Source organism: Magallana gigas, chromosome 5 (genome assembly GCF_963853765.1).
Source record: "Magallana gigas chromosome 5, xbMagGiga1.1, whole genome shotgun sequence".
Classification (NCBI taxonomy): domain Eukaryota; kingdom Metazoa; phylum Mollusca; class Bivalvia; order Ostreida; family Ostreidae; genus Magallana; species Magallana gigas.
The window spans coordinates 30,335,399-30,346,311 of record NC_088857.1 but is presented as its reverse complement, the minus strand read 5'-3'; positions in this window follow the sequence as shown (position 1 = coordinate 30,346,311).

Sequence of the window (10,913 nt, the reverse complement as noted above, 5' to 3'; positions counted from 1 at the left end):
GGTTCACCCACCACAACCATTAAATGTACACATCTTATTTCCAGATTAAGAAACCTTCAAACTCCAAGATTAATTTGATGTTACATTAAATACATAAAATTTAACAATAAAAGATAGGCATTATCACAAAAAAGTATATAACCAAATAATAGAGGAATGTAAAAATTACAAAGTTCACTGGACGTTTCACAATTACTTTAAAACAAAATATATTAAGAAAGCACTAAAAAGATGTTGAAGAGATGCCGTAAAAAAGTATCAAAGCAAACTTGTATTTACTTGTATTTTCATTTCAATTTCAATTTGCTTCAAAAATACTCTGATATCAATAAAAAAAATGATCATCTTTTTGAAACAAAGCGTATTCTGCAACCAAAAGTTTGTTTACGTAATCGTTTCTGATTAAGACTGTCAAGTACAGTTAATCTCTTACTGGCCACCAGTTCAGAGAAATATGCCCGATACAATATTTTTTTTTCTCTGTTCAAAGCGATTTGCACTAGAACACAAAGAAATACCAATCCTTCTATGATCTGGGGTTTCATACAAACCGACCATGTTAGAATGGTTACGATTTGGCTGCTGCTTCACTCTCCGGCGGTTACCATTCAACCCTCAGCCGTGACCATCTTTCATTTAAAAAAAACCACGCATCTGTAAATTGCGTAATGTCGGTATACTGTATTTGTGTTAACATTTTTATTCTTCATTAATCTTTTTCCCCACTTTTATAAAGATAAATATTTTAAATGATTAAAACAATATTATATTAATAAAATAATAATTTTTATAAAGACAGTATTTAAAAATAAAGCAGAATAGTTTAATAATCGATATTAAATTTATTCTTCTTAACTTTAAATAATTGAACATTTACAAAAAACAATTTAAAAAATAAAATTCAAGATTTTTAAATAGTGTTGATTGCATATTATGAATCCAAGACAAAAGACATGTGCATAATTTTTCTGAAATATTATCTAAATCATGTTACATGCAAAAAATGTATTTTTTTATATAATGATAGAAGATGTCGATGGAACATTAGAAAGATTACAAAGGTTAGAAATAAATAGCATGATGTAAACGTTCACATTATTAATTAAATGCTCTTGGTTTTAACAAAGAATTCCTGTATAATTTTATATTTAAAAAAAAAACAGTTTCCACCTGATCTATCGTATCTTTAAACAATAAGCGGAGGTCGTTTGTTTTATTCAACAATGATATGAAACAAAACTTTAAAAGGAATTTTTTGCAAGATTAATTATGAATTTTAAGTTTATTTTAGAATTTTACGCGCTCACAAGAGGTCTGCTGTTTCTAAACACGATTATATAGATTGCTTAATCTTGAAAGTTTAGTTCAGAACCTTTGGGAAGCGTCGAGGCGCTATGACAAATGTTGATGTTATAGTGGTAAAAGCTAAAGAAGCTTTGATGTCCTTAAGGAGAAATGATAGAGTACACATATTTAAACCTATTTATTTTTCAGCATTTAGACAGAGGATTACAAACACTGATATCTTAAAAGAAGCAATCAATAGTTTTGACACTGTTTTAATGAAACAATATTTGTCATTTGTTTGCCAAGAAATCCTCAAATTGATGATCCATAAATGTATAACCAAACTTTTTACTTGTGTAATGCTAGTATTTAAATCAATATTGTCAGGGTTTTAAAATTTATTTTGCACTTTATAATAATTGATAGTTTATGAATATGAATTCCAATTAAGTTGTTTTCAAATATATCTTTATGAAAATGATATGCAAATGCGTTTGAGAAAAGTTTTATAATTCAAAATTAATTACTTTGTCACATCGCTAAATGTACATGTAGTAGAATTTAAGAAAGTTAAGAAATGATAAACTTGCAATACACATTTTAAGCATATTTTACTTTTTGATTAAAATTTGAAGAACAATAAAATTATCCTTTAAATTTTGTATAATATATAAATAAACAGTATGAAAATTTTAATTTATTGCATATAACAAGAATGATTATTATTTTTTTGTCTTAAAAATACTAGTAAATCGGTAGATGTCATCGTTTGACATTTCAAAATTACAGTTCCAAATTTCAATTAATTGTGAAAACTGTGCAATTAATTTTCCTAATCTTCCAAATAAAGAAATCCTCTTTGCTTATTTAGTATCTCCAATATCTCTTGATGGCCAGTATCATTTTTAATCCCCGACAGCTTGACCCGGTCTATACACTGTTATCAGCAAGGCTGTGAGCCCGATTCACTCGGTATCTCGCGGAACTTCTCGATAAATACCGCGGTGGCAGGGATATGTATGTATTAAGTAGACAATTAGCAGCTGACAGAACCTTATGACAGATAAATGTAGCGTTTATAGCGGGTTTGGCGTGTTACAGTTGGTACAATACGACTGGATACGACCAGAAATGCCACGATTCCGACTGGGTCACCGGGGAGGGTTCATTTGAGAAAGTGTTGTTTTCTCATCATTAGGAATCGGGGGATATAAGATCAAAAGTGGCTAGGAAGGTTTAATGTGTCGAAAAAGACGAATGATGAGGGAGCTATTCTTCAGCAAGATTTACTCAAGACTAGGGGTTCTGTTAGAAATCTTGCCTAGATAATACCCTATTCCTGTGGAGGCCGAGTGAAAACACTAACTTCAAATAATAAAGGAAGAAGAGAAATTAGTAAAATCCTAATGAACCTGTCTGATAATAGACTTTTTTGTATACTTTCTACGTTTGACGATGTCTAAAATAGATACAGAAAGGGGAAAGAAATTGTCTTCGTAGGTTATAAATAGATACAGAAAAGATAGTTCTGATTGGTTGTTTTCAACATTTGGAGACATTTTGAATTCATGTTCAAATATAAACCTAAACGCTTTTAGAATGAATCTGTTATCTTATATGATTTGTTTAATTGCGTTTTAATGATAATCCTTTATATTTTGAAACTGCATTGAAATCGGTAGGGACATGTATTAAGGTTAAATAAACAAGGACACCTTTAGTACTAGAAACGCAATTCGCAAAATAATTTATCAAACATCTTGTTTTCTTAGGTTTGTGAACATGTATTTGGTTTATTGTGTAGTTACTGTTTTTTTTATGATATTTTTTTTTTTAAATCATCTTCATAATACGGTATGAAAAAATATCTGTTTTATCTTTGTTCTATACATACCAGACTGTTGTTTATCGCTATTGTTTTAATCAAACCATATTAATTTAATTTCTACTTCGCCAGACTCATTCGTATTTCTTTTCAGATGGCATATTTTTCGTATTATTGTAGCAAGGCCATCCTTTCACTTAGTTTTTATGTCAGCATTATATTTGAGCGAGTAGAATTTGTTACAGAACATTTTTTTTTACAATCTGAATAGTGTCCGCCATGAGCAGTTTCAAATAACAAGTTTTTGTGTGTGTGTGTGTGTGTGTTTTTTGGTATGCATGTTCACGATCTCATGTCTATAGGAACGTTAAATAAATTACTAATAATAAGTAACGCCTTAATCCTTAGATTACTGGAATTTCTTTTTTAGGACCCATCATAACTTAAGAACAACTAAATCTTCTCCAAAGATCACCCATTATTTGTTTACTCATGATTTTATTTATCATCGGATCTATTATCACTCTCTTTTTGGTATCGTTAAAAGAAAAACATTTCTTCGGTTCGTGAATAAACTTACACATTTCAAAAACTGTTCTTTTATTAAATTAGTTACTATCTTGGAGATATCTTTTATGATTTTTATAACACCTCAAAAGTGTGTTATCTTTTTACTAATTATAAAAAAAGTAACTTATCAAATGCGGACTGGTTTGGTTTACGTTGGACCAAAAGTAAGAAATTATTCATAAATGTTTTTTTTTTACTTTTATGCGCTGGCATAAATAAGACTATACTGCTTTGATTTTTTTTCCAAATAAAATATTACTATTTCCGTGGCCCAGGGGCGTATATCGTTTAAAGCAATGCAAAATCGCTTGAAATTATTTTTAGCTAAATTATTTCTGAAAACTTAAAAGTAATCTTAAGTTAATAATATGTTACATTAAAATCTTTTTCGTGACAGGGTAAATTTAATTTGAAACGTTCAAGTTCCTCAATATGTTGTAGATATTAGGACAATATATACATGTACAGAATTTATATATTTAATCAAATACTACCGTCTGTTTACAACATTGACAAAAAAATTTAACTCAGTGATTTTTTTCATCTGTGACATTGTAAAAAAAAAAGACTCATAATATAATGTTGAATAATAATTGGTTGTAAACCATTTATGTTCTGTTTACACATTTGAGTTAAAAGCGGTCATTTTATTTGATTCCATTTTTGTTCAAATTACTGGGAAATGTTTTTATTGGTCGTCGATTACAGAATTTAATGAAATAAAGAATTTTGAAAAAAGTTGTTTGTCATTGTTTTTACCGGTAATGTCCCTATACAACCTTTTTTTTTATTGATAATTTGTTAATCGACTATTATATGGATAAAAGTTTGGCAACATTTACAAAAAAATGATCATACAACATTTACAAAGACAAAATTGTCCATTAACACAATGATTCAGTATATTTTTATTTACATACCGGTATATTTCACTAGAAAAGATAAGGTTAAAACTCATTTAGAACTATTATAAATGCTCATCTTCAATTCTTAACATCCAAACTTGCTTAACTCAAAATTAAAACTATAAAGAGATTGAGATACTTGAAGAGAAACGTTTCATAAAAAATGTATGTATATGGATCTTCTACAAGACTTAAATATTAAATTTTACCACTTTGCCGTAATACCTTTGCAACAAAGAACCCAGTTGTTTGTCCGCTTTCTCGTAATTCTTTAATGAAACGTACCCCTGCTGCATACCGACTTTAAAAGTAATGCCCGTTTCTTTGTTGCATTTAACCTTGCATTTAAATAGCCAAAACACTTTTTGTTTTACAAAATTAAATTTTCTTTCAAAATTTTTATTTAAAAAATATTTAGTCAAAGTATCATCTACTAAGGACGATTTATTTATATTGTCTGTTCTTTATAAGTGATAGGGTGATAAATAAACCGTTGAGTTTGTGGTTCAAGAATGAAACATCTTACGTAGGGTAAAAAACATGAGATCGAGTCGATTTTCATATTCATTATTTCAGAAAAAAAAAGACGGGATTAATATGATAATTATTATACTCGTCGTGATGGATCGGTATTAAAATTTATTTTTTTTACTGTTAATATGTTTTTTATTATATAAAAATTTGAAATATTTAAACGTTGAAATATAAGTATTGAAATAAAAAATATATTTCAAATTTTACTTTAATTGAAATAAAAACAATATTTGGGAAATATCTTCCTTTAGAACACCTAACAATGAAAAGGTTCAATAGCATTACAGGCTCTCCCATTCTAGCATCAAGAGAATCACTTCGCAACAAAACAGGATGGAAAAGTTTTTTCTCTAAATGTCATGTTGTAAATTTTGAATTTACCGGGTGGCATTAAATACAAAATTTACAACATGACAACCGTCATGTTGTAAATTTTGTATACTGCCACCCGGTAAATTCAAAATTTACAACATGACATAAACTTAAAAATATTCCCCGAGAGACTATAATTATTACATCGTATCTAATTGCACTGTATTGAAAGCGCAAATCGTGGATCACCCGCTATACTTTTGTCGGGTATTTCGAATTCACTGTCTGCTTTATAAATAAATGTAGTATTAAACATTGATTAAAATTGCATCAAATTATTTGGGAAGTACTGTTGTTATTTATTTTTATTTTATTTACAATTTAAATTGATCACAGGTTCTTCTCCATGCCTTGAAAATTACATCAAATATATACCTACTCTCGTTTCTGAAAGCTAATTTATTTTATAACTTTTGAAACCTACTCTTTGTTCTGACGGCTATACTTTCTTCGGGTAGATCTCATGTATTGCATATTATGCGTCTGATACTCAGCTCTACAAGTTAAGTAAGAATATTAAACGTTACATTCCGAACGATACTACTTTATTCATATAAAGATGTCATGATGAAAATGTCGGTTTCTGAAACAGTATTCAAGTAAAGACGTTACCATACAAAAGTCAGTTTTTGGAACATTTTGATGGTATTGCCTTTTTGTTTTGACACGGTGTGAAATTCAATCATTCGGGCTACGTGTACATGCATTTTTAATTTTTGTGTATATTAATTTTTTTTAGGACTTTGTGTTCCTATATTTCTTTTAAATGTTCTACCGGTAAATTCCGCATAGTCTTAATCCCACCTGAAGACAGTCAGAGACGAACAGTTAATCTTTAAACTGACTTCTTTTTATGTTTATTGACATAGCATCTTTCATCTTATTAATCCTTTTTTGTTCATGCTGCTGAAATGTCATTAGTTAATAGCTTTTTGAAACTTGATTTCCTTGATTTGTACATATAATGCCAATCCTTCGTTGTATTATTTCATTGTTCACTATATGATTTTGAATTGAAAGGTATTGTTAGCTGGAATCAGACCTTTGGTGCTGATGCATCCCGAACTCGTGTAAAAATATGTTTCCTGTAAAGTCTAGGTAAAAGTCTGAAAACAGCGTGTGTTTGCTTGTTGGAGGTTTCATGAGGCTGGTTCTAACAACAAAAGAATAATCTCAGGGTTGAAACAGTAGTAATCCTTTCGGAGAGAGCGCCCCATAGCAAAAAAAATCACGACAAATACATGAAATTTTGATAACTATTACAATCAAACCGTTTATAAAGTTCATATTAGATTTGGTATACTTCTTAACATAAATATTGTATATTCATTTTTGATTAAACATAAATTGTCCTTAATTAAAATAATAATTATAATAGCATTAACAGTGACACAGTGTGTTGCTGAAGTAGAATTGTTGCAATAGGTGCATTATTCCTTACATTGTTTAAGGTTAAAGTAAGTATGCTATAACACTAACTGATAAATACCTAAAATCAAGCTTAACAATTCCATTCAACCCGACTCAACCAGAACAAAAACACGAACCAAGCATCGCAGGAAGACCAACAACGAGAGGCTATGAAATCAACTTCTACTAATACTTACACTTTTAAATACTTTTTCAACTATCGATTATCAATACCAATATCATTTATATGTGAATCTTGAAATCATCATTATATCATTAAAACTCCGGCAAAAAAAAAAAAAAAATAGCAATCGCAAAAAGTTATCGCAGACAAATTTTAGCATTAACCCAAACAAATGGTAGATCCTTTTTATAACAACACCGCTCATTTAAGTTTAGTTACTTAGTATGCTTTTCGTGGAGATTTTCCACAATAACTTAAATCTTACTTTTCTAAAATATTTAGCCGTCCTTATTCCCTTTGAAGTTCAGCATTTTAAAACATACACAAGAGTACCCAAATCAATATAGCTAGTGATCCAAAATCAACCATAATTTAAGAACTTTCCATAATTGAATTAATTGTAAATTGACCAGCTTTTGTCTGAAGTTTTGTATTAAGGGAGGCAACTTCTTTTGGTCAGTTTCGAAAAAGCATTGAATCCAGTCACCTCAAATATTTTTGTTCAGCAAAAGAGCAACAAATATTTACACAAATTAAGACATGACTGAATTGAATTAGGAATATATTTTAAAAACAGACAGAACATTGTTGATCCTCTTTAATATTTGATCTCTGTGGAATGATATCTAGGTTTCTTTTCCAAATTTGTATGTAAGGCAATTGCATTAATGTTTTTAAGAAGTTTTTAGATTGAATTAAACTCACCCATTTGATACAGCTCTTCTTTATTTGGGAAAAAATATCTTAACTAATGACTTGACAATTCACAACTTATACCTTAATCTGGCGAATTTCAGTTATATAATTTTATACATGAATTTCAAATTCAAATTCAATATACCTACTTGTATTTTTATCATAACATGCAATGTATCAATTTAAGGGCGGGGGATGTGCGGTCATCTGGTACATTTGAGGATAAGAATGTAAACATTACTTGAACTGGCATGTTTCTGCCCGAAACTGACCAAAACTGTTGTTATGAGATATAAAAGCTCTAAATATAAGATTTTACATGTTGTTTTGTTTGCAAATTATGCAAACAAGAACAGGACAATGCATTTTTAATCAGTTAAAACAGATGGTTGTAGACACCAATGAACCCCCTCCTATTTTTTCAGATTTTTAAATCTTCAAAATAGGTATGTAGCTGCGCAGTTCGACAGCTGTTTTAAGTGATTAAAAGGGCACTGTCCTGTTCTTTTATGGATACTTTTCAAACAAAATGACATGTACGACTTCATATTTATTGCCTTTATTGCTTTGGCAAAATTTTTGGTCAGTTTCGGGCAGAAACAAGCCAGTTAAAAAAATGATTACAAAAAAGTCATTCTTACCCTCAAATGTACGAGATGGCCGCACACCCCCTTAAATCAATATTACTAGTATCACTGGTTCTTTTGTTAACCAAAATGTTTCTATGATTTCTGTATTATATTATTTTCTACAGTATGTACATATGATTGACCTGATTAATTATTTACCTGACAATTGTAAATAGTTCTGCATGTAAGGAAAAGAACTTGTAAGTTGTCAGAAGATGTTTCTAATCCGTTTGTATATTCTTTGATACAATAAAAGGTCACGTTGGTACTAATTATATTGAATTTATACACTAAGTGTTTTGTCTTATGCTATCAATGCTTTTGATACATCCCCTGAAGTTTGTTCTATATTGTGAGATAATAAATGACAATTTACATTCTACTTTGTGTTAGATTTGACGTTATACATTGGTTAGTTCTAACCAGACCACCAATATTATTTTTTCTTAAATAATTTCAAACCAACCAAACAAAATACTTGTCAGCAAATACGTACATGGAGAACGTAAAAGTTGGCATGTTATTAGATGTAGTTCTAAAGTATTATCTACAAGCCTCGGCATTTCTATACATATATAGTGTTTGAATCGACACATCGTGTCCACACAAGAAAAAGTTGCTCGCATGATTTTCATGTGCGTTACATGCGAAGAATTAGCATGAAATTCATGCGAATTTCATATGAGATAAAAATCTAAAATGGTTGCTTCTCGTGGTGAAACTTAGATGTCAGGATGGCCTGATCTAATTCATTCTGAATTTATTTGTTCTTGTAACCATTGATTTGTAACTTATAATTATCATCGTTACATTTTTCCTTTGTCCCCCACTTATTGTTTTATAAAAATCATAAAGTTATCACAGATTTAACTTGATTACGCAGTCAATTCAAGAACATTATGACATTGTTTGATATTCACGCGGTCAAATCTTTGCTATTTCGATTGTTTATACTGCACTCGCTCGTTAAAAAAAGGACAAATTTCTAGAAACGATAATGAACGACTATTTCAAGCAATTTAAACTTGAATTTTATATTTTAAAAGTCGCACAAATCCCTGGAATTTCAGTTCATGAATTCTGTATTTTATTTGAATCGTACATCCAATGGCTCGTCCTGTAATTTTTTTTTCTTGAGAAACAGTACAGCTTTTTTCGAACTTGATGGTCAAGAATTCAATATCGTGCCACCATAAAGATAATAATAAGACAAAGGCAACTAAAGCTATACCAAACAATAAATGTTAAGTACACATATGATTCCTTGATGGAATAAGTTATCATGTTAGAAAACTTTATTTTGTCCTAAGAATGATTAATAATTACCCATACTATACTGAAATTGGAAAAAGAATATTCGTAAGTGGAATTGCAAAAATGACAATTACCCGTTGGGGACTTCCAAACGAACATTTAGTCTAATAAAGTAAATTGGAAAATATTAGCAAAGAACAATTTAAGGAATATCAACTTTGGAATGGTTTATCACCAGTGTCTGGAATGTCGCAACAGAATACAACTGAAAATAATAATTATAAAACAAATATTTAAATCCTTTCATAATTAGAGGAAATTACCCTATTCCATTCCCTTTATGCATAATTATATACGATGTTTCACTCTTAAACAAATTTCCAAAATAAAGAATACGAAAGTATCCTTTAAAATTGTTCATTTTGGTCAATCTATAATTATAAATACACGAAAGCATCATTGCCGCGTATTTCTGAAGTAGACCTGTACATAAATTGTATCAAATTCAATGCCGCCATTCAACATCTGTAGCAACAAACATGTATCAGCAGGTGTTTTTTTTTATGTCTTATTTCTGTTTACGTATATTAAGATAATTTCCTTGTTTGCTCATTGCTGTTAGCATAAGGTCCTTAATCAAAGCATTGCTTGCATTTAGAGTGAAAAAAAATCATGTGACAATGTGGTAACTGCATCTAATACTTTTACGACTATCAATCCAAAAACAGAATTTGGTTTTGGAGGGGAAAAAAACTGATGCCACACATAAAAGCGTACGTCTATCTTCCAGATTGCACTTCCTACTCGAGTCAATCTGAACGGATGAGACGAAAAATAAAGCAACTGTTTAAGTATTTATTTTTTTGCTTTTCTTAATATTTTAGTTAATTTTATATTATAGAACTTGCACAAGAGGTCCTTTACAGTAGGCAAAAATAGCAAAAATACTATTTATTTTAGTTGTAAAATATTATGGGTAAAGAATTAAATATTCATAATTTTATGAACTTATTAATTATTGTTATATAATCATCTATTGTCATTTTCCTGATTATTTCAAACCAAATTTGGTTAACAATAAAGTCACAAAAGTGGCAGAGTGCAACATACCTATTTGTTATGTGATGTTTTGCTGTACAAAGATGAAGGGCTCAGGTGGTTCAATTTTGAGCGGATAGAGGTTAATTATTTCATGAGTGAGAAATAATGCTATATGCAGTAATGGTCTATTTCGAAAATTATCAATT